Source organism: Myotis daubentonii, chromosome 17 (genome assembly GCF_963259705.1).
Source record: "Myotis daubentonii chromosome 17, mMyoDau2.1, whole genome shotgun sequence".
In the NCBI taxonomy this organism is placed as follows: Eukaryota; Metazoa; Chordata; class Mammalia; order Chiroptera; family Vespertilionidae; genus Myotis; species Myotis daubentonii.
This window is the reverse complement of record NC_081856.1, coordinates 9,294,819-9,320,054: the sequence shown is the minus strand read 5'-3', so window position 1 is coordinate 9,320,054 and position 25,236 is coordinate 9,294,819. Positions and strand designations below refer to the sequence as shown.

General features: G+C 40.8%; 1 long non-coding RNA gene across 1 annotated transcript; it reads left to right on the top strand.

The window, feature by feature from the left end:
- The first annotated feature begins 5,615 nt into the window (after positions 1 to 5,615).
- Positions 5,616 to 16,400, top strand: LOC132219948 (uncharacterized). The gene is made up of 5 exons (XR_009449645.1): positions 5,616 to 8,893; positions 10,179 to 10,301; positions 13,748 to 13,820; positions 15,037 to 15,115; positions 15,324 to 16,400. It is a non-coding gene; the product is annotated as an uncharacterized LOC132219948 (long non-coding RNA).
- The last annotated feature ends 8,836 nt before the right edge of the window (positions 16,401 to 25,236 follow it).

Genomic DNA, 25,236 nt, shown 5'->3' with positions numbered 1-25,236 from the left:
CTAATCAAGTTCCTCTTAGTAATTTTCTATCTACTGACTCCTCACTCTGTCCCTTGGCTCTGCATGCCCAGCTATCTTTGCCGAATTGGAAATTGAGCTCAGTTCTTCACTGAAGTCTCCTTTCCTTAGTGCAGTCGCTCTAATAAGATCTGTTTTGTTATTTCAACAGTATCCAGTGCATAACTTTTTCTTGCACTGCCTCCTGGCTTTCTCTGTGCAATTGAAGTGACTGTAGTTATAAAATTATTATGAACATATGTGAATTAGACTCTAATAGGAGCAGTAGTAGCAGAGAGAGAAAACTTCGCATGCCAAGTGGGCAGACTATCTTTTGTTAAAGACTATGAGAATAATTTTATTCTGAAGTAAAATGACTAGGTGTTCTAGATGAGAGAGAGAACATTGTATAAAAACAACAACACATGCCTAGATGAAGAAAGTTGTAGGTGATTCATGGGAAGGAAATTTGATTTCTTATAGTCAAACTTGTGTTAGGTTTGGTGAGTTTATTTATAAGATTTTCAATAAGAACTTTAGTTTAAAAACTAAAATTAGATTTTCTCTCTTAAAATGACAAATTTTTTCTTGGATTATTTTTCTTTACATTTTGAGTAATCTACCTAGAAGACAACTATTAAGGGTCTTATCAGAGTACTTTCCTACATTTTGTGTTGACTTTATCACATCCTTGATAATTTATGAGAACAAGGCTTTTCACTTAAAAGTTCTTCATAATCATGGTATGGCTTATGCCTACTTTAAAAAATTTGTGTTATTATTAGTTGAATAGATAACTAAATAGAGTTTCTCAGTACTCCATGATCCTACTGAGTCAAGTGTTCAAACTTCTCCACAACTTTTTATGCTTTACCTTCCAAAAATCAAATCCTAAATGATATCTTTTGTGTTGTCAAGGAAAACAATGTAAATCTACACTTGAGTAAAGAAAGACATTATTAAGGAAGAGTTTTGCAACAAGGAGATGCTCAAAGCCTAAGCCAGAGAAGTTTCAGGCAAGATGTGTGCAAGCCACGCTTTCATAGGCAGAGGCCTGCGGTAGATTGCTAGGTGCCCATGGAAAGTGGAAGAGAGATGCAATGCTGAAGCTGGTGTGTGGGAGGAGCCCTTAGACTTGAACTGCATCACATAATGCACTAAGAGAAAAGCTGAGGCAGCAAAGTTGGTGTGTGATTAAGCTCATGGGGTTGGGATTCTGCATCTGACATGGAGGAAACAAGCTCAAGTGCAGGAAGTTCACACGGGGTTGAGGGCCTAGTGGTCCTCAGCAAAGCCACCTATAGATGTGTAATCAGCTTTGTCAGTCCCTCTTCTTGTTCAAGGCAGGCTCAGGCAGGCTCAGAGAGACTGTCCTTGAACAAAACAGGGATAAGAAATATTTCAAACATGGGATGGCTGAGTGGAATGGTCCTCAGAGTCAGCATTTTCTCAGTGATGTCCCTAGAGGACTGGTGCAAACATTTGGTTTGTGTGTTGGCAAAGGGCAGTCGTTTCAGTGTCCATTAGGTCAGGCATCTTAAGAGTGGGATCCCTAAAATAAAAAAGAGAAATGTTAACACAAAGGGAAGGAATAAAGAGCCAGAAGTTGAACTAATGAATTTCAAGAGCTCAGTGAATGAAACCATTTAATTATGAAGCACAGCTTTGTGAATCATATTATGATGTTGTCCAGCATCTAAATTACTATTCTGATGAGGGTAAACATGACCTGAACACTTCTCCGGAATTCCATAGTGTCCCAGACAGCAGCTTTTCAAGGGAGAAATCAGCCCATGCATGGTCTACTACAGTGATGAGTCCCAGGTTTATAACAAGTGGCCAGGCTTTAGCCTGTAGTGTTTTCTTAAATCCTGGAGGAAAAGGCCTGCTACAAAGCAATAAGGATCTGGGAAGTCAGGGTTTAGATCTCAGTGACTTAAAGTCAAGAGGAAGGGAGAAAAGCTAGATTAATTTGGAAGGTTGTAGCTAGATATTGAAGGAAATAGAATGATTTGCTAAGTTGACTATGTGTACGATGTAAATAGATCCAAATCAAACTCATAAACAGGTATCAAAACTAGTTTATCCACAGTGGAGAGGAAGCCAATCAAGTATCTACCAGACAAGACAGAGTTTGTATATTAATCCGTTACCTGAAATTTACAGAAAGGTGCAACATAGCTCAAAGACAATGACTAGGATCAGAATCTGAACATCCAGAAGAGTCAGCTATAGTTTTTTATTGAAACAAAATTTCTCTCTACAGTCTCTCTTACCATTCTGGTCAAACACAATCTCAAAGAAAAGTTATTCTTGGTCACAAAATAAGGCTGGTCTCATTACAGTGGCCTGGTTATTTGCATAGATGCACCAAGAATGACAATTTACCACATAGGTTTTAGATTTGCTTTGCTGAGAGTTTTCATAAAGAATCTCAGACTGGACTTTTCAAAGCCTCTTGAGGGTAGGAAGCCAAGCCAAGAATTCACCCCCACTTTTCACCTGCAGCACCCAGTGATTTGATGGGCATTCCTCTCTTCCTGAGGTCCCCCAAAGCAGCCTAAGATTCCTGAGCCCGCCAGGAAGTGACCTTCCTCACTCACCTGTAAGGCTGGGAACCCTATGAAGCCAGTTACCAGGCCAGTCTTCCCGAGAGAGACTCGGTAAGCATGAGCCCCCACCAAGTCAACCTTAGTGCCTAGAAGCATCTGGTCATAGCTGATTAAATGAGCATCATTCTCAAATATGACATTATAGGCAAAGCCTCGGTTGCATAACCAATGTTCCCAATTATGGTCCACTTGTTAAAAAGGTGGAAGGACTCTTATTGAATCTATGCAGATAACTGTATTGCCATGAAAATAAGAGTACTCAATAAGAGTTTCAGAATTGTGGAAAGGTGAGTCAGGGTGGAGCAGATAAATGTTTCATTGCTGTTTACAAGAGCACAGTCTACTAAATTGTTATGAGTGATAGATAGCTTAATAGAAAGTGGTCCTTATACCCAGAGAATAGAACATTAGAGCATCAGCACTATTCCAAACAAAGCCCATATCCATCCATCAGCAGTTCATTCAGTCCCATGCCATCAAACCTGCCTCACTTGAACTTGGATTAGCAGTCTCATAAATCCATCTTCTTCTCAACTAAGGTTCTGGAAATCCTGACTGAGTCCACCAATAACCAAAGTTATTTAGCAATGCCATCAGGAGCCTGTGTGCAAGAGTAGCTGGCATAGTTCTTCCCCATGGGTCTCTGAGACTGTCCTTTTTGACTGAAGACAAAGAACTCGGCAGGTAGCTAACCTGTATGCTTTGGAAAGCATCAGAGTAAAACACAAAACTATCTGTATTTGATAAAAGACTTAAAATTTTCATTCTTAATATTTTCAATAGTTTTCAAAAGGGAATAGGTGATGAGAGTTCACTATAAAAATAATACAATAGACAAGAAAATTTTCCTATGTGACACTTAATTTAGTCCAAAAGTTTTTAAAAAATATGCATAAACATGATGATTTATTTCATTTTCAAAGAATAGTGGATATTACATCCAATTTATGAATATGGAGGAACATTCTTTAAAAGTCAAATGTAATAATCCTAAGACATAATATATCATAAATTTAACAAGCATATAGTTAGAATAAAGAAGTACTATATCTAGGTTATAAAACAAAGAGGTTCAGTAAAGCTGTATACGTTTAAGAAAAACATATCTGATTAGAATAAAAATGCATTTTTGCAAGACTGATAACTCAGAAGACCTAGATGTATTTATTAAACCAATAACATCAAACTCGTCTCATTTGCCAAAGATGTACTCATATCATGTGAGCTTGAATTTTTAAAACATTTTGGGAAGTTTAGGTAAGAATACCCCCCCCACACATTGTATATATTAGAAATTTAATTTTCTTAGCTTCTGAGAATTTCAGGAATATTAAAAATTGTAACCTCTTATTTATCTCTTAGCAAATAAAACAGGAGCTTCTAAAAATAATTTTATAATTTAATGTGGTAATGCAATTTGTAATTTGGAAAATATTACACATGCATTCTACACACATACATATATATACACACATGCACACACATATAGAAGAACACAGACAGGTAACTTACAGCTTTAGTTTTTAATTTTAAAAATTTAGCCATGGTTTAGGCATAAACCCCAAAATACAAAACTCACTGGCTCATGTAAAAGAGCTGACTTGCATTATTGCCTCACTTTTACATTTGAGTTTTTTTTGTTGTATTTTTTTTACATTTTTACAATAATTATATTCCTGGCAGATGGGGAAAATGGAAGTAACTAGCTCAATATGAGGGCTAAAGCATCTTTACTAGAGTTTGTGGAGCAGACCTTGAAGATGTCCTTTGCCATGATGTGCAATCCTATGGAGACTGTGGACTAATTTTCGGGAGAGGGATGGAGGAGAGACCACACAGCCATCTGGGGTCTCTAAAGTCCATTTGAGTGGAAAAATTACCCAGCCTGTTTCCTATTAGTGTTTTCAGGCTGTTGCTCTTCATGTCTCTGAGCTCCACCGGAGCCCAGCAGTGTTAGAGGGACTTAAGTCTCCAATGACTATAGGGAGGTTGAAGGGCCGGAGTGAGAAAGGAAAGGTCTGACAAGGGTGAGCAGAGTAGGGGGGATGTAGAGGTGGTGAAAGGGGAGACCAAAGGGTTCAAGGGAGATTAAGGTGGGAAGAAGGAGAAAGGAGAAGTTGGGAGGATGAGTGATGAGAAGAGACAGGTCTTAAAAGTTATTGAGGAAGGAGGATGTTCTTTGAGAGAAACAATCATCTCTGAAACATTTTTGTGGGAGAGACATTTTTCTGCTTCTTTCTACCAAACAATAAAAGCAGCTCATTGTTGGGTGAGATATTGGAATCAGGGGATTCAAGAGCTCTGCTCAGAATGAGCCCAAATGGTCTAAAATTTAGGAAAGGGACAGAGGAGAGAAAACGTTCCTCAAAAGGCCATTGAAATTCTAAGTGGTTGTTACTAAAATTTTGCCATTTTTTAAGAAATTGGGTGGAATTTATACCACAATGTTGTAGGACATGCCCCACAATGAAGAGATCTGAGGGACAATCATTAGACTGACAATCTCCCATGATAATGAAAGGAACACCTGTTGGTACCAGGTACAATTTCCAGGGAGAGAACCAGGGGCTTTAACCACACTAAAAAATGGCAGAATAAAAGACAGAGAAATAGAAGAAAAAAGACAAAAATAAAGGGAAAATAAAGTCAAGTCCTTACCATACGACAATAGACAAACATTTGGAACACTGGGTTAGGAGGTATCACTTACCACTGTGGATCCCGATGTCCTCAGCCAGGAAAGGACACAGAGTGTAATAGAACAGCCTTAATGTTTGAGTGAAAAAAGCAGGGTCCGAGGGGTAGTCAATACTCCATCAGAGTCATGCATCATTACTGTCAAAGAAAAAAATACAGTCTGGACGTGAGCATGAAAGATTTCATTAAGAGTATACTGCAGTGGGAGCAGGAGAGTATTAGAATAGAAAGATGCTCAAAGACTAAGCCAGAAATGTCTCAGGGGAGATGAGTGGACAAAGCCTTTAAATGCAGAGATAGCTGTAGAACGTAGGAGGGAGGGCGGCGGCGAAGCTGGTGGTGGGAGGGGGTTTTTGAAACTTAAGAAGCTCCCTCAAATATTCTGCTAACCAAAAAATCAAGACAGGAAATGGAAATGTTGGTTGTGGTTAAGCACACGGGCCAAGTCTGCCCCTAAGATGGAACAAACAAGTTAAAGTACAGGAAGTTATCATAGAATTGAGGGCCCCTTGGTCTTAACGTTGTGTCAAGCCCAAAATTTGATTAGCCTTGTCAACACCTAAAATTGCCTTTGTGATGTCCAAGAGAGTCCCTGGAACATCACCAAGATTTGTTCTTTCCCACTGTGAAAAGAGAAATATTAGAAATACTTAGGGCTATTTGATATGTTACCGATGATGAGTTACATTAAAAATACTGTCAAATCTGAAGAAACGCTTAAACTTTCCTAGGTTAAATTTGTGTGGGTAGAATGTTATTAACATTAATATTTAAACACTTGTATTCTGTATGAGAAAGTTCCAGAGGACTGTCAATGTTTTTGCTGTCAATGATTTGTTTCTGTTTACCCAAGTCCTTGTGTTGCTTTGCCTATAAGACAAAAGCAGCATAGTGTTATTGGTCATAGCTTCAATTACTTTTGAAAACATTAACTTGGTTGTAACTTCTTTAATTTGAATCTAATATATTGTAGGCCAGTAGTTTTCTATTTGGAATTCACAACACTTATCTGTGGAGTTTTATTAATCTACTGATGTTTAAAGCCAATTCCAGATGTGCTGAATCTATTTACTTGATAAGCTTGATAGTCTTTTCATATTCTAAGGATGTGCTAGTTATAGGTGGCATCCAATTTTTATATGTTATATCTGAAAATGTTTTCTCTGTGAAGATGATATCCTTCCATTTTCATAAGCTAGATATAATATCCACCTTTTTTTGAAAATAGACTTAACTCTTTGTGTTTATAGATATTTTGTATAGCATTGTTTTGGATTGACTTTGTTTTGCATGCCACAGAAAAACCAGATATGCTTGTTAATTGCATTATTGTTGTAACAAACCTTCTTTAGATTATTCCCTTGTGAAAAATATCAATAATAAGGAAATATTAGCCATTTTTAGTCTTTTTACATCTATAGATAGTTTTGTTTGTGTGTTTTGTTTTACTCCTGATGTTTCCATGAAATCGAATGCAATGAGCTATAGGACAGAAATTCCATTTTCAATAAAGAAAGACCGTCTTAGAGCCTGGTGGAAAAGGACCATACTAGGGACTCTTGGGTACAGGCTACTGATGGCATTGCTTAAGCAACTACAAAATCACACCAGTGGATCAAGTCAGGAGCTACAGACCTCTATTGGAAAGCAGGTGCATTCATTGGACTACTGACTCAAGTTCAAGTGGAAGAAAAAATAATTGCCTAGGAATGAATGGACTGAATAAATTGGGTGAATAGGAACTTTGTTTGGAATAGCTGATGCATTAATGTTCTATTTTCTGGATATAAGGAACCGCTTTCTGTGAAGCTATCTATCACTCATAACAATTTAGTAGACGGTGCTCTTGTAAACAGAAATGATCAGCTACCTGCCTGAATGCTTTGTCTTCAGCCAAAAAGGACAGTCTCAGAGACCCATGGGGAAGAACTATGCCAGCTACTCTTGCACACAGGCTCCTGATGGCATTGCTTAAATAACTTTGGTTATTGGTGGACTCAGTCAGGATTTCCAGAACCTTAGTTGAGAAGAAGATGGATTTATGAGACTGCTAATCCAAGTTAGAGTGAGGCAGGTTTGATGGCATGGGACTGAATGAACTGCTGATGGATGGATATGGGCTTTGTTTGGAATAGTGCTGATGCTCTAATGTTCTATTCTCTGGGTATAAGGACCACTTTCTATTAAGCTATCTATCACTCATAACAATTTAGTAGACTGTGCTCTTGTAAACAGCAATGAAACATTTATCTGCTCCACCCTGACTCACCTTTCCACAATTCTGAAACTCTTATTGAGTACTCTTATTTTCATGGCAATACAGTTATCTGCATAGATTCAATAAGAGTCCTTCCACCTTTTTAACAAGTGGACCATAATTGGGAACATTGGTTATGCAACCGAGGCTTTGCCTATAATGTCATATTTGAGAATGATGCTCATTTAATCAGCTATGACCAGATGCTTCTAGGCACTAAGGTTGACTTGGTGGGGGCTCATGCTTACCGAGTCTCTCTCGGGAAGACTAGCCTGGTAACTGGCTTCATAGGGTTCCCAGCCTTACAGGTGAGTGAGGAAGGTCACTTCCTGGCGGGCTCAGGAATCTTAGGCTGCTTTGGGGGACCTCGGGAAGAGAGGAATGCCCATCAAATCACTGGGTGCTGCAGGTGAAAAGTGGGGGTGAATTCTTGGTTTGGCTTCCGACCCTCAAGAGGCTTTGAAAAGTCCAATCTGAGATTCTTTATGAAAACTCTCAGCAAAGCAAATCTAAAACCTATGTGGTAAATTGTCATTCTTGGTGCATCTATGCAAGTAACCAGGCCACTGTAATGAGACCAGCCTTATTTTGTGATCAAGAATAACTTTTCTTTGAGATTGTGTTTGATCTTTTAAAAAATGTTTTTTTTTCTTTATCTTTGAGATTGTGTTTGATCAGAATGGTAAGAGAGACTGTAGTGAGAAATTTTGTTTCAATAGGAAATAGTAGCTGACTCTCTGGATATTCAGATTCTGATCCTCTTCATTGTCTTTGAGCTATGTTGCACCTTTCTGTAATTGCTTTCAACTGACTTTGTCTGATCTAGTAACCAAGCTTTCTCTTTCACTGTGGAAAAATCAGTTTGGTATTGAACTGGATTCTTCCACCTTGCATAGACTGTCGATCCTTACCAGGTTTTCAGCTCTTCCAGACCCCTTGAATATCTGACTACAAACTCACCTTCGCCTTCAAACTAAGATTTCCATTCTTTCTCCTTTCTTCTTGACTTGGAGTCACTGAGAACTAAAACCTGATTGCCAGATTCTTATTGGGACTCCGAGGTGGCCTTGTAACTGGTGCTTTCCCCCTTGGACTAAAGACTCATTGCAAGTTCAAGCCTGAGGACATGTTATAAGCCTATGACTAGGACTCATCATTTCAGCTGACCATTCATCGCACAGCTCTTTCCTTGGATAAACTGCTGTTTGGACTACTGTGGAAGTCTGGTGAAATTCTCAGGTCACCCGTGCCCTGGCTGGAGAGGTAACCAACACTTTGGACAACATCACCAAAGCAGTCAACATCATAAGTTCAAAAACCTCAGTGAAAGGTGAGAGATTAAATATACAAACAGGCAATGACAAGATTATATCTATATCTATATCTATATCTATATCCATATCTATCTATATATCTATATCTATATGGTGTCCCAAAATTTATGCAAGAAGTAATTTTGATAGACAACATAGGTTTATAATTAAAAATTGTAAATTTTTTATTGATTCATAAAGTATACAGTATAGGGTTATGGCCTCCACAGCTTTGCTGGCACATACGCAAAGCCCTGGTCTTCATTGGTCTTCATTGTCCTTGCTCCTGGGCCATAATTGGTACTTGGTAATGCTTATCAAATTGAAGGGATTGAAATCAAAGGGCAACAGATATTAGAATCTGATTCAATAAACCAAGTAAAATTAGGCTTTTATTTGTTGTTGTTGTTGTTGTTAATGCTCATGCAAAATTCAAATCTTGCTTGAATTTTGGGACACCCTATACAAGTGAAACTCTGACAAACTTCCTCCATAGCTACCAGTCTGAGTCCATCTACAAGATCAGCCTCAAATCAGGTCCTAGTAACTGCCAGCTTCCCTAACTTTTCCCCCTACTTTTAACTTAGGACTGACCATAGAAAGCCAAATATGTATTCCTAACAAATTATATTGGATGACCCACTTCTAGTTAGCCTGCTTCCAGCTTCTCATACCAACAGCCTCTAGGTAGGGCACACCTGAAACCTTCCCCGTTTCCCACTAGAGCAGGGGTAGGGAACCTTTTTTCTGCCAAGAGCCATTTAGATATTTACAACATCACTCGTGGGCTATACAAAATTATCAACTTAAAAATCAGCCTTTGCCCTGACCGGTTTGGCTCAGCGGATAGAGCGTCGGCCTGTGGACTCAAGGGTCCCAGGTTCGATTCTGGTCAAGGGCATGTACCTGGGTTGTGGGCACATTCCCCAGTGGGGGGTGTGCAGGAGGCAGCTGATTGATGTTTCTCTCTCATCGATGTTTCTAACTCTCTATCCCTCTCCCTTCCTCTCTGTAAAAAATCAATGAAATATATTTTAAAAAAAGTCAGCCTGCTATATTTGGTCAAACATTTCATTAACTCACCCCTAGTGCCTTGGCTGGGCCAAATCAAATGATTTTGTGGGCCTTATACAGTCCACAGGCCGATGTTCCCCACCCCTGCACTGGCCCTTCCCCACTACACTACATACGTTTGAGTTTCTGCCAAACTCAAGTGATGGTGGTGACTCTCTTCCTATAGCGAGCTCTGAGTAAATAGCATTTGCTTGTTTTCATTGAGGTGATCTTCATTTATTTCCATAGTTTCCTTGGAGGTTCCACTAAGATACAGTTTCCACTGGTAGTGAGCATGGACTCCAGTCTTCGTCCAAGTGTGGAAGCCCTTGTGCTTTGCTGCTCACCCCTTGTCGAGTCCACAACAATGTGGTAAGTCAGCACCAGATCCACGCTCCACTCTCTTTGTGTGGAATTGGTTATTTAGTCTCAGATCTGCACCCAGGTGTTGTTATCGGTTCCCTTTTGTTTGACCTCCTTAGTGGAATCAAACAATTCTTTTCATTCCCTTTTGCTGCATTTGTGTTACCATTTCGTGGTGTGCTGTCTCAAGGTGTTATCTGTCATAAGAAGGACAATCACTGGGTAGAACACAGGCATATGCCTTACCAGCCTGTTGTCCTGGCTGTCTGCAGACCAGTGACTCTGTAGTTACCAGAACTGTCCATTTGGACAAGCTGTGCTGTAGGTCACCAATAAAACTGGATGAGGTTCTCCCTCCGCCTCCAGTTTTAGTCCTCAGAGCTTTATTTTTTCATTCAGAGAGAATATTCTTTCTGCCTGGGGGTGCAGATTGTTGGGTCTGTGTTTGGAGGCAACCAGTCATCAGTTTGGGGACCTGACATATGAGATGCACAGCATTTTCTTTGTACCAACTATTGCCAGCTCTCAGAGGCTCATCTAAACCCAAATCTCCTTTTCCAGGGAAACTGTTGCTCTTTATATTTACTCTCATTACAGTCCTAATTCCTTTATCTATCTTTCCCAATGACATGATTATGACTAGGCCTTCAGTGGGTACCCTAGGGAGCATTGGACTTAACAAATTGTTCATTTGAAAGGTTCCTTATAAAAGAAAGGGAATGAGGCTTCTCAGTCCAAATGGGCAGCATTTTTTGATGGGTATTCAGAGGCTCCAAACAAAAATCTGAATAAAAAAATTGCTCCACTAAAAGAATATTGGGCCAAAGCTACACGCCATTTGACAAACTTATGTCACAGCAACAAAGTAGACTAATTTACCTAGTAAGTCCTCCTCTATGTCCTCCAGTTGCTTCCCTACATCCCACCCTTTTTCCCCTTACCCTTCAATTCTGATCTCTTTTCTTTCACATCTCTGTCAAGCACCCTCTCTTTCCCTTGTCCAGACTTTTTCCCTTTTCCCAACTATCCTAAAACCATCAATGCCAGTTGCCTCTAAAAATTCATCCTTACCATGTGCTAGGTGTGCAGGAAATGATAGAATGTTAACCTTGGACTCAAGCTGAATTAAAAGCTGTAAAGATTTCTTGAAACACAGATAAGACCAACAAAATGTCATAAAATAATTAATAATTCTTTTGGGTGCATATGACCCATTGTTACTTGGTCTGTACCAAATTGTACACATGTTGGTTGGTTGGAACCTCAGATGCTAAGTTCTGTGGGTAAAAGCTGATTGGATTTACCCAGAAAGGGACCTACTGGATCCTTCCTTTCACAATAAACTTAAGAGTCATTAAGTGGCTTTAAAAATAAGGCAAAGTATCCTAGAAGCCACATCTGAAACATTTTAATAAAAATCGATTGGACCATAATTAAATCATGTAAAAAAGATTGAAGATGAAACCATAGGAGGTTTTAAGTATAGACTAGAAAGTATCTTCTGAAAACACCCGAGAGTTGAAGAAAATGCTGATATAACAGCAGCCCCTTCATCTCATTTTGTCAGTGGAGCTAAACCTGATATTGGTCATCTAATTCACAGAAAGAAATTATAATGGGAAATAACCCCTTTATCTGAACCAAAAAACCCCCCCAAAAAAACCTGGCATACATTTTGAAATAGCTTTAGAATAGAAATGAGATAAGATCCAAAATAAAGTCATGGCCCTAAAGATCAAACAGCTGTGTAGACCACTTCCCAAACACCACTTATTGATAAGGACTCTTGCAGATATTGTAAAAAGGAAAATGGGGGGTGGAGGAGGGTCTAATTTTATCAAAGAAAAAACAAGACAAAAAAATGTCCTCAATTCTTGTCAGTGAGGGTGCTCTGAGGGAGAAAAATGCATCCAATATTCTGCCTTACTTTTAAAAACATAACATTCTTTGGCGAATCTCTTCTTTCATCCAGTCTCCCCTCTTCCTCCCCTCTGACAGCTGTCAGTCTGTTCCATGTCTCCAGGCCTCTGCTTCTGTTTTGTTCGTCAGTTTGCTTTGTTCTTTGGGTTGTTAATTTAAATCAACATTGGCAAGGAAACCTTAAAAACACAGCTGAGGCTACTTTCGGGTCATGTATCACCTGTCAGCAACTTAGCCCTTTTAAAACTGCAAAGGTGGGACAAAAAAAGGACCCAAGGCCTCAATGACACATTCAACAAGCTCAGATGGAATTCATCCAACCTCTATGGAATCTGAATATGTTTTAGTTATTGTATATTGTTTTTCAGGGCAGGCTTAAGTATTTCCTTGCTGAAAAGCTACAAACCTTATGACCACTGAAAAGCTGCTTGATTTTGTGGTTTCCACTTGGGGCATCCCAACTTTTATATCAAGTGATTAGGAGTACACACTCAACAGAGACCATTACACAAGAATCTGTAAGACACTACTCTCTGCTCAGAAACTGTACTGTCCTTATTACAGTGCACGAATTCGTGCACCTTGAAAGGAACCATGAGCTGTGAGGCTGCTGTGGGCACAGGGGCTGGTCTTGGCCCTCCTCTGCACCCCTAACTGGCACCTCCCACTGTAGCCCAGCAGCCCTGCTCCCACCACCGCCGCTCCCACACGCTGACGGCACCGAGTGATTGGGGCTGGTGCCAGCAATGGGTGCGAGTGGGGCTGGTCTCGTTAGCAGGTGTGAGCAGGGACTGCTGCTCCGATCGCCCCTCAGGAGCAGGGGGAGGTGGAGCAGCCCTCAGGGGTGATCAGGACTGGCACTGGGAGCCAGCAGCAGGTGCAAGTGGGGCCGGCGCCAGAAGCAGGTGTAACACAGTGTGGGACCACGGTGCACGGGAGCAAAGAATTTTCAGTAACCACCAGCGGCTCGCCCCAATGACAATGACTGGCACCCTGCCTTGGTCTGGTGCCCCCGCTCACCTGCTCCACCATCCTGCCCCAGCCTACACCCACCATGTTCGGCACTCTGACGCCTGCTGCCAATGCCCTCTATGTTCCACGTGTGCCCCCTGGTGGTCAATCGCATGTCATAGCGATTGGTTGGTTGGTTTTTCCTCCATTTGGTCTATTTGCATATTAGCCTTTTATTATATAGGACAATCTTCTGAAAAGATTGAAAAGACCAATGGCAATCCTTAAATACAAATTAGCAAAACTTTCAGAAACCCTGACTCCCTTGGCCAAAGGTACTTTCACTAGCTTTTATAGTTTCTATGGCCATTCCCTTGGGGACACATTGGTTATTTATGAATTAGTAACTGGAGGGTCCACGCATTTGGGGATTTTACTCCAATATTAGACACTTGCCATACTGCATGGTGACATGGGAAAATATTGCAAGGGACTCTTGGACTATACCCAGTTCTTTCACTTATAGGTTTAGTGTATCTTTCCAACATATTTTCCTAAACCATCTGTTCATGATCTTCAAACAGGATATTTCATTTATTGGAAGAGACATCATAGGAAAACTGTTGCTCTTGACTTCATTGGAAAGGACCTTATCAGGTACTGTAAACGACAAATACAACAGTGACATGCCAGACAGAGTCAATGCTTGGATTCATGTTTAACAGCTGAAGAAGTAATTTAGAATTCCACACAATTGGAAGGCTACTCCAACATGGGATTTCAAATTGAGGACACGCAGAGGTCTTATAGACACAGCTGATCTTTGGAACAAGCAGATGACTGTAGACCAGTGGTTCTCAACCTTGGTTGCATGTTAGAATCACCTGGGAATCTTTTTAAAATCCTGATTTCTGGGCCTCATCCTCTGGAAATTCTTTCTTTGTTATGGGGTGAGGCCACAACATTAGTAATAAAGAAACAGAATTTCCGGAATATGGCCCAGAAATCAGGATTTTTAAAAAATATATATATTTTATTGATTTTTTTTTTTTTTTTTTACAGAGAGGAAGGGAGAGGGATAGAGAGAAACATCGATGAGAGAGAAACATCCATCAGCTGCCTCCTGCACACTCCCCACTGGGAATGTGCCTGCAACCAAGGTACATGCCCTTGACTGGAATCGAACCTGAGACCCTTCAGTCCACAGGCTGACACTCTATCCACTGAGCCAAACCGGTCAGGGCTAGAAATCAGGATTTTAAAAAGATTCCCAGGTGATTATAATGTGCAGCCAAGGTTGAGACCCACTGCTTTAGACAATGGGCAGCGTCTGCCCAAGATGTTAGAGTAGGACCTCTTTCTCTTCTCATTTTCTATAGACCCTTGGTTGTTATCCACATACAGTAGTAATTTTTATCTTATTCCCTCCTCTTTAAATAATTGTTAGTAAGAATATATTTATTTTAATGCCATTCTTAAATTATCTCTAATAGTAGCCACTGCCCTCAGTCTAACTGACTGCTGGATATGCCATGCATCACTGGACTCCATTATCAAACCCCTGGGCAATTCTAATCTCTTCTAATGAAACCACAAGGAGATATAGCTGATGGCATTTCTACTTGCACCTACATGGAAAGATGATATTAAACAAATCAACCGGTAAATTACTTGACCAGTATCCATCTCTCCAATTATTACAATCTACTGATCATACCCTATGTAATTCTCAGTTATATTTTCACAGCCATTTTAGGACATTGGGCCAAATACTTGCCATGTGGAAGAGACTAATAGAGACCCAAATATGTAGCCAAACTGATGCAAGGCCTTGGTTCTGACCTCATGTCATGATTACCTCCTGTTCCCCCAGATCTCTGCGTGTGCCTGCTGAGTACTACTTCCTTCGTGACCACAACGCCCAGCTCTGTTTGCTTCAGACGCTGCCAGATGTAAGTGGTGGTGGCTGACTCCCTGGCTATACATCAGGCTCTGAATAAATAGTCATTGCTCATGCTTATGCGGGTGGTCTTCATCTTTTATCGGCAGTGCTGCCTAATCAAAAGGTTTTCTTCCATGAACCTTTTGGAATCTACTAGACTTGTGCTCCATAGGGTGTGACTCAAACTCTTATATTAATATTTATCTTTTTCATTCCAGGAATCCTATGCAAGATGCCCAGACTTCAAAATTCTACCACAACTGAGCTGTGCTGTTCCCTTTCAACATATGATTTGACTTATTTTACAGAAACAACACCAACAAAAGTCCCAGAAAGACTATTAATCAGATCCTGCTTTGTCTTGCTCAGTTTTATACTCGTCTCTTGGTTGTTTAGGAACCTATTGTGTTCATTAATATTGAACAAAACGAAGGGCTGACACTGTTGAACTTTACCTATGGTGTGTGTCACTAGAAAACAAGTGATGCTTAAGAAATGCTTAGGGCTGGGAAGGATGGGGGGTGGGCAGGGGATGGGAGGGGCAGCAATGATATAATTTTTTCTTGATGTGATGAGAATGTTCTAAAATTGATTGTGGCGATGATTTCAAATTTGTGAATATAATAAAAATCATTGTAAGATCTTTGTTCAGGCCTCAGAAGTATTGCCGGTGGTGCCTAGTAGACCCTCTCATGTAGACCAAAGGGCTTCTAATGATCCTTTGTATCCTCATAGGCAGCCAGAATTAGATGCAGGTTCAACTCAAAAATAATTATGGATGTGGCTTTGGGATACAGAGTGAACTGCTCATCAGATTCCTAGAAAATCCACAAAATTTTAAAGAGAATCACATTGGTGAAAATGCTGGCAGCTTGAATTCAAAGGGACAAAGTTCAGAACGGGCTCTCAACTTCTGATGCTCAGGAAACTGGCTTCCAAAGAGCTAAAAACATCTGCAAACATGGCTCATTTGTTTCCCGTAGTTTTTAACAGCTTGATTGAGATCTGATTCATACACCACACAATTCACTCATTTAAACGCACGAGGACAAATAAAACATTATTAAAACGAATCTCGCATGTTCTCAAAATTTTGAATGTGGCTGCTAGAAAACTTACAATTTTCATATTTGCTTTTATTGACAAAATAAAATCTCGAGTATATTTTTATTTCTTACACAAAATTACAAAGCCCAAACCTTCACCTGCCATGTGACCAAAAGATCTTCATCCAGAAAAAATCTCCTTGATGGCTTTCTGACTTTTAAATTGTTAGCTGCCATCGACTCTTCTTGATGTGCAGCGGTTCTAAATGATCTTCATCCAGAAAAAATCTCCTTGGTGGCTTTCTGACTTTTAAATTGTTAGCTGCCATCGACTCTTCTTGATGTGCCTAGGGTCTGCGAGGTCTGTTCACACATTCAAAGGGAGTTGAGGCTGTGGATGGGAAGCAGTGCCTTCCAGATACGGCACTTGAGACTGATTAGAAGCCTCTGCTTGACTGGCCTGTTTAATCAAGCCTGGCAGCCATTTATTGCTTGCTTGACTAAAACGTGCTGGATATTATTGCTTTAAAGAACCTTTCTCCATCAGCTCTTTCCAGAGCTGAGCATTATCTCCAGGGCCATGCAAATTACCTGTGTGTGTGTGTATATATAGGCCAGGGCTGAAACGGGAGGGAGAGATGGGTGGGAAGAATAACGCTGAGAAATGTGAGCGTTCCGAAGTGGCCCATACCTGTTCATGGTGTCAGAGTGTCACTCTCTTCAGGGAGCCTGAAGTTCAAACCTTGCAGAGCGGGGCTGTGGGCCTCGAAGGCATGTGGGAATGACAGAAGAAGCAGTCCTAAGAGGGCATGTGCCCACAATGTACTAGAATATAATTTTTAAAAATTTCCCCTTCCAAATGAACCCCACACTAAATGTCTGCATTTCCTCGCTTATCAAACATTTACCCAACACAAGACACAAGCTCATGGATTGAATGTAGATGGATGGAAAAGGGAGGAATGAAGGACGAAGGCTGGGTTTCTGGCTGGAGCAACCCCCTGTGGTGCTATTTTTGAGAAAGATTCAGATCTGAGGTCGAGGAGCTGGAAATGAAGAGGGCCGCTGTGTACACGGACATTCGGAGAACCCTATGGCACATTCACCTGCGCTGGTGGTGTGGACTCCTGGTCCCCTCCAGACACAATCTATCACTCTCTCTTGAGTGACACGCTGGCTTGGGTATTCTTTTACTCTTCCTAGATGACCCGACAGTGTAGCAGCCTTGAGAACAGACCCCGCTGGTGCTGACTGTGGTGCTGCCGTGTGATCTGGAAGATGGTTGGACAAACAGGTTTTAGAGCAGCGGTTCTCAACCTGCGGGTCTCGACCCCTTTGGGGGTCGAACGACCCTTTCACAGGGGTTGCCTAAGACCATCGGGAAACACATATATAATTACATATTGTTTTTGTGATTAATCACTATGCTTTAATTATGTTCAATTTGTAACAATGAAAATACATCCTGCATATCAGATATTTACATTATGATTCATAACAGTAGCAAAATTACAGTGATGAAGTAGCAACGAAAATAATTTTATGGTTGGGGGTCACCACAACATGAGGAGCTGTATTAAAGGGTCATGGCCTTAGGAAGGTTGAGAACCACTGTTTTAGAGGCAAAGAAGGGCCTTTCCATTTTGGACACGTGAAAAGGAGGACATGCACGGGGCTGAATGGAGATTCGGGAATCCTGAATTCTAGCCTCTGCTCTGCAACCTTGCAGAAGCGCCTTCCCATTCTAGCCTTAATTTGCTCACCTGTCAAAGGAAGCGATTGGACTAAATGAACCATCCCTTCCAGCGGTTGGCAAACTGTGGCTTGCGAGCCACATGCGGCTCTTTGGCCCCTTGAGTGTGGCCACGACGTTTCAATCGCACTGTACGTGCGCGCCTACGCGTGGTATTTTGTGGAAGAGCCACACTCAAGGGGCCGCAGTTTGCCGACCACTGCCTTAGCCAACTGCTCCCTACATGTCTGGGATCCCCAGTCTTTGACAATATACTCTGAGTGGTACACGGATTTGAGCCCCTGTGCTACTATTCCCCCACTGGATACATTACTCAACTTCTCTAGCGATTGATTTCCTTAGCTGGAAAAAGTATATGAAATGTACCTGTTGTCTGAGTCATTGTAAAGATTAAACAAATGAATACCTGTTACTTAGTTGGATGACTCTCACCTGAAAGCTGGTCAATAAAAATAACTATGATTATTATGTTCCTTTATGTTCTTTTTATTTAACTTGTTAACCCAGAGTTCCAGAGAAATTGAGAGAGGAGCCCATAGAAAGAAGATATAGTTGATTTTATACGTTTGGCTAATTTCTCTATAGGTTCACATGGCCTTATTCCCCACCCCCCTGCTTGAACGAAAAGAGAGATTACAAAAACCTCCACAGTCAACAGAGCTAATTATCATTCATTTTCCACCGTCAGAATCTTTAGTGCAGTGTTTGAATAATGGCATCATCCCTGGGAGCTTTCCAAAGCACTTTCTGGATGAAATCTGTATCTACAAAAGGGGAAAATAAGTCTCCCGTGAGAACACACGACTGCATTTGGAAAGGACAACAGCGCTAATTGTTTTATTCACTTGTCACAATTTCACCATCCCCAAACTTGCCCGGAAACACATCTCTCTGTCAGGAAACCCTGCTGCCAGAGAGCTCGTTTACGCAGTTTGCAAAGACGGAAACAGAAGATGAGCATTTATTGTGTTAAGCCCTGCGCTGTGCTTTGTCCACTAAATTTTAACAGCCAGGCAGCACTTCGAAGGCACAGACCCCGTTGAGCCCTTTAAACTCTATTCTAGTATATGTAATGGGTGCTGGGTGCATGCACAGATACTTAGTTATTCCATACCTTTTCCTGTGTCTGAAATATTTCATAATGCCTTTTGCTTTGGCAACAGTATCTGCTGTATGAAGCCAATCTTGCAAAGAACTCTGCTGCATCCTGGTGCTACATTCAGTCCCCTTTGCACCTTATTTTAGCTTTCCACACATACAGGGTGTCCCAAAAAAGTATACACACTTTGATTAATTATAAAGGCAGTGTTCATTACAATACATTTCACTTTCAAAAGTGAGCTGTCAGCTATTAAAGTGTGTATACATTTTTGGGGGGTACCCTACATTTATGTTGGGAGATATATGCTAAATTGTGTTGTATTTTTCAGTAAAATTTCCCATTATTCTTTTTAAAAAAAATCCCAGTTGTTCAAGGAGGAGAAGAAAAGAGGGTTTTATTAAAATATTTTTCTCATAATTTAAAATTTCTTATTAACATATAAGAAACATAAAACTATTTTTATTTATAGGAATATAGAGTATCTAAATATATAAAAGGCTAAGTGACCGACCCTCTGCCTATAAAAGGCTATGTACTGACCGACCAGCCAGTACATATGACGTGCACTGGCAATTTAAAAATAAACGCTGACTCACGCATGCATGATATTTGTCCCCGTCTGACACTGGCCTCCCATTTAAATTAATTCAAAGAGAGTTGCCAGCATTTGTGATGACTATTAATAAATAACAAGGACAATCTCTAGACAGAGTAGGAATATTCCTACTTGAACCCATTTTCGGGCATGGTCAGTTATATGTTGCTTTCTCTCGAGTTCGAGGAACGTGTGACGTTAAAGTTAAAGTTGTAAATACTTCATCACCAGGGAAATTAGTCAAGCGCTCTGAAAGTGTTTTTACTCTTAATGTGGTATACAGGGAGATATAAGAATGAGTTTAATCAATTTATCATTCATTGTTTTTATCAAAGTTGTTTTTATATCATGTTTTTGTTGTTTTATATCATGTTTTTGTTGTTTTTATATCATGTCTTTGTTGTTGTTATATCATGTTGTTATTGTTCATTTATTAATCAATTTATATATTATTTTCATATACATTTTACTAATTTTCTTTCATCTCTGACACTTCTATTATAGAGAAAGGGCAAATAGCGATATTAAAATATTTCTTCTAATTACTTTCCTTTCAACGTGCACAAATCTGTGCACCAGGCCACTGGTATAAAACATAAAAATAGACTATAGAAATATTTTTATTATTTATTATTTTTATTTTTTGTTAATACTCACTGGATATTTTTCCATTGATTTTTAGAGAGAGTGGAAGGGAGGGAGAGAGACAGAGAGAAACACTGATGTGAAAGAGACACATCGATTGGTTGCCTCCCACACAAGCCTGGACCAGGGTTGGGGATCCAGCTTGCAACTGAGGTATATATGTTCCCTTGACCAAATCAAACCCAGGACCCTTCAGTCTTTGGGCCAAAGCCCTAATCACTGAGCCAAACCTGCTAGGGCTATAGAAATATTTTTAAAAAGTCATGAGTCATTAATTAAGCAGTGTAGGAGAAACCAAGATGGTGGCATAGGTTAACGCCAGAGATTGCTGCCCTCGAACAACCACTTCAGAGATATAACTAAAGGACAGAACAGACATCATCCAGAACCACAGGAAGGCTGGCTGAGTGGAAATTCTACATCTAGGAGGAAAGAGAATATCATACCCAGACTCAGAGGAGGCGCAGTGCTGAAGTAAAATACTCAGGTGCGGAGTGCGCGCGCGGAGCGGGCTGGCGGCGGAGGGCGCGGTTGTTGTTTTCAATCGGGAGGGAGTTTCAGACTCTGAGCTCCAGATCTGGGCGAGTCTCTGGGGACCAAGACTCAAACGGGAGAAGCGGGACTGTCTGGCTTCGGTCAGAACTCGAAGGCAGCTTTCTCTCTGAAGTTTGCAGCCATTGCTGGGACTCTGAGAGGCAGAGCCCCTAGGGACGGAACTGAGAGCAGCCATAACTGCTCGCTCCGCCCGCCCTGTAGATCCCCGGGGACCCGCCCCGCCCAAGCCCTGCACAGAACCATTTGCCGGATAGCCTCAGGCTATCAAGGCTTAAAGGCAACAAGACTGCGCACAAAGACCACTAGGGGGTGTACCAAGAAAGCATAAAAAATGCAGAGACAAAGAAACAGGACAAAACTGTCAATGGAGGATATTGAGTTCAGAACCACACTTTTAAGGTCTCTTAAGAACTGTCTAGAAGCTGCCGATAAACTTAGTAAGGCCCTCGAAAAGACTGGTGAGACCGCCAATAAATGTAGTGAGATCCTCAAGAAATCTAATGAGACCCTCAATATTGTGATAAAGAACCAACTAGAAATTAAGCATACACTGACTGAAATAAAGAATATTATACAGACACCCAACAGCAGACCAGAGGAGCGCAAGAATCAAGTCAAAGATTCGACATGCGAAGAAGCAAAAAACACCCAACTGGAAAAGCAAAATGAAAAAAGAATCCGAAAATACGAAGATAGTGTAAGGAGCCTCTGGGACAGCTTCAAGCGTACCAACATCAGAATTATAGGGGTGCCAGAAGAAGAGAGAGAGAGCAAGATATTGAAAACCTATTTGAAGAAATAATGACAGAAAACTTCCCCTACCTGGTGAAAGAAATAGACTTACAAGTCCAGGAAGCACAGAGAACCCCAAACAAAAGGAATCCAAAGAGGACCACATCAAGACACATCATAATTAAAATGCCAAGAGCAAAAGACAAAGAGAGAATCTTAAAAGCAGCAAGAGAAAGAAACCCAGTTACCTACAAGGGAATACCCATACGACTGTCAGCTGATTTCTCAACAGAAACTTTGCAGGCCAGAAGGGAGTGGCAAGAAATATTCAAAGTGATGAATACCAAGAACCTACAACCAAGATTACTTTATCCAGCAAAGCTATCATTCAGAACGGAAGGTCAGATAAAGAGCTTCACAGATAAGGAAAAGCTAAAGGAGTTCATCACCACCAAACCAGTATTATATGAAATGCTGAAAGGTATCCTTTAAGAAGAGGAAGAAGAAGAAAAAGGTAAAGATACAAATTATGAACAACAAACATGCATCTATCAACAAGTGAATCTAAGAATCAAGTGAATAAATAATCTGGTGATCATAATAGAATCAGGGACATAGAAAGGGAATGGACTGACTATTCTTGGGGGGGAAAGGGGTGTGGGAGATGCGGAAAGAGACTGGACAAAAATCGTGCACCTATGGATGAGGACAGTGGGTGGGGAGTGAGGGCGGAGGGTGGGGTGGGAGCTGGGAGGAGGGGAGTTATGGGGGGGGAAAAAAGAGGAACAAATGTAATAATATGAACAATAAAGATTTAATTAAAAAAAAAAGTCATGAGTAAATCTTTGGAACAATATCCCATGTGAAGCTTCCTGATTTCATAAGAAGAGCTAAGAAGAAAAGTTTTGGCTTTTTTTTCCTGTAATGTTTCTCCTTCTTGCATCCTTTGCTCCCTCATGCAAACAGATAATTGGCTTCTCTCTTCACTTCCTGCTCTCTGACCTCATCCCTTACTGCCCTCTCCAACCTGTTAGAATTGCCTTCAATTCTACTTTTCAATGGCTCTGTACAGGAGACTTGTAATCAGTCTATAGGTGGTGTGGACTGAAAGGCATTTTATTTATTTATTTTATTATTATTTTTCATTGATTTCAGAGAGGAAGGGAGAGGGAGAGAGAGATAGAAACATCAATGATGGGAGAGAATCATTGATCGGCTGCCTCCTGCACACTTCCTACTGGGGATTGAACCTGAAACCCGGGCATGTGACGTTGACTGGAATCGAACCTGGGACCCTTCAGTCCACAGGCCGAAGCTCTGTCCACTGAACCACACCAGCCTGGGCTGAAAGGCATTTTAAATTAAATATCTTCTATAGAGTGACCCCAGCATCACCCAGAGAGTTTGTGAAAGCAGACACTTGGGCCCATGCTCAGCGTTTCTGACCCAGCTGGTCGGTGGTGGGATCTGGTCACCTGCATTTCCAACAAGTTCCCAGGCGAGGCTGATGCTGCCGGGCCACACTTTGAGAGCCACTCATCAGTGAGTTAAGAGAGCAGTGCTCTTCCATGCCTCCGCTGCCAATTTCTTTTTTTTTTAATCGAAGAAATGCTTACAGAGGACTTTCAATGTATCAGGCATTAAGTCATTTAATTATCATATCACTGCTATGATGTGATGCTGTTCTTATTCCCATTCAACAGCGGAGGAAACTGAGAGAAGGAGATACAGTAACATGCTTAAGGTCACCAGGCCAGTAAGTGGCAGAGCTTGGGTTCAAACCCAGCAGGCAGCCTTCAGGTCTGGGCTTTTCACCGTTATGCTCCACTACCTTCTGGCTGAAATTTAATAGAATCAATAGGGTGCAATATGGAAACACAGGGAGGAACAGCTTTTCTAAACAGGGAAGATGCAGAAAAGAATTTGGGAATGTTGGAAGCATTTTCACTGGATCATGAAAGAAGAGTAGGATTCTGATGAAGCAAGATGACAGGAAGAATGTTTTAAAAAATCATGCAATAAGACATGATGAAGGAAAGCGCATGAAGTATTCTTGGAATGGGAGTCTGGCTTGATTGAACCGCAGCTTGCCTAGAGATGTTACGTAAGAAATAAGACTAGAAAATATGGAGGGATGAGATTCAAAGGGCCTGGGGTGCTCGCTGAGGAGTTTAGATTTATTGTTTCCTATTGCAAGACAGAGGGGAGTCCTTGTGGTGCTTTAAGCCTAAATGCAGCAATCCATGTGGGGAATGAATGGAGAGGATGATATTCATTAGAAACAGCTGCCCAAGAATCCAGTTGAGGAATGATGGGGCCTGGATTCAGGTCATAAGAGAGAGAATGGAGCTGAGAGTGGCTGGATTTGAGAATTGTTAAGGAGGACGAGAATCTAAAATTGTCAAACACTGATTCAATAGAAACAGATGATACAGAAAGAAGCAAAGAGAAGTAAGACTTAAGCAGTCAAACCGTTATCGGACAGCTACTTGTGTCCCAGCCTGTGTAACAAGCACCAAAAAAACAAGGACCTGTAAAACACAGGTTCAATGCCTGCCCAGGGGGTGCCTCAGGCCTGCAGGGAAGACCAGGTGACAACAGCAGTAATCACTCCAGTTAAGAACACACTAGGAGCTTGCATGAGCCAGAATGTCATTCTCCATGCTGAGGCTTGGTTGGACTAAGTATTGGATTCAGGAGAACTCTTTCCCATCAGGAACAATAAAATTAACCAGCCGTAGTCAGCACATCCCACAGAAGACAAACGCCTTGCTGCAACAATCCTTTCAGCCGGTAAATAGACCTGACATTTAAGCATCTATTGCTCCTTGTGCACTAATGAGTCCAACTCGAGGCCCAGAAATCATTAGAGGAATGAGAGCTTTTAATGAGCTCCAGGGAAAGAACGTGGTTTAGAAAACACGTTACCTGCAGTTAAGTGGCATCAAGGATTCTAACGCTAAAATGTATGAGAAAAGTGCTTGCGGAAGGCCTTAGTCATTACACATGCGAGGCATAATTTCTATTTTAGAAAAACAAATGAGATCATTTTTTAAAAAGGGTCCACCCTGGAGTTTATTTGCTAAAACCTCATAATAGGTTTTACCTTATGCTTCTATTTTTCTTCCCCTTTCCTCCTCACAGTGGTTAAAGATCAGGCTAAAGAACAGGCAGTAGGACCTTGTTGTGAGCTGATAAATGCATCTACTGGCTTATTTTTCTGCAAAAGAATGTTAATGGGGAAAGTGGAGGTTGGTCTCCCCAGCTGTCTTACCAACACAATGGTTGAGTCAGCCACTATCCAATAACAGGCGTTGACAAGCAAAATGGAAACTCTTTTTTGCATCTGACTTAGAGAATTACCAGTTTTTCTCTGGGTAGATGAGAAACCTCAATGTGTAAGGGTAAAATTGTAACAATTAGAATTTTACATATTTAATGGTAGAGTATGGAGGGCAGCCCACTAGATGCTTTGCAAAACATATTTAGCAATACAAACTAAAGAAAAATCTGTCCTATGCCGATAAAGAATCATCCTCATAATGGCTTTATTTCTGTGCTTTTAATTTGAATTTTCAATTCAATTCTCAGAGAATTGGAGGAAAATATTAAAAACAGCAACTACTCAGCTTCTTACTAGTGTACTGAATTAGAATCCAACGCAATAGTGGCTTTTGTAAAATAAAATTGATTTTGTGCTGAT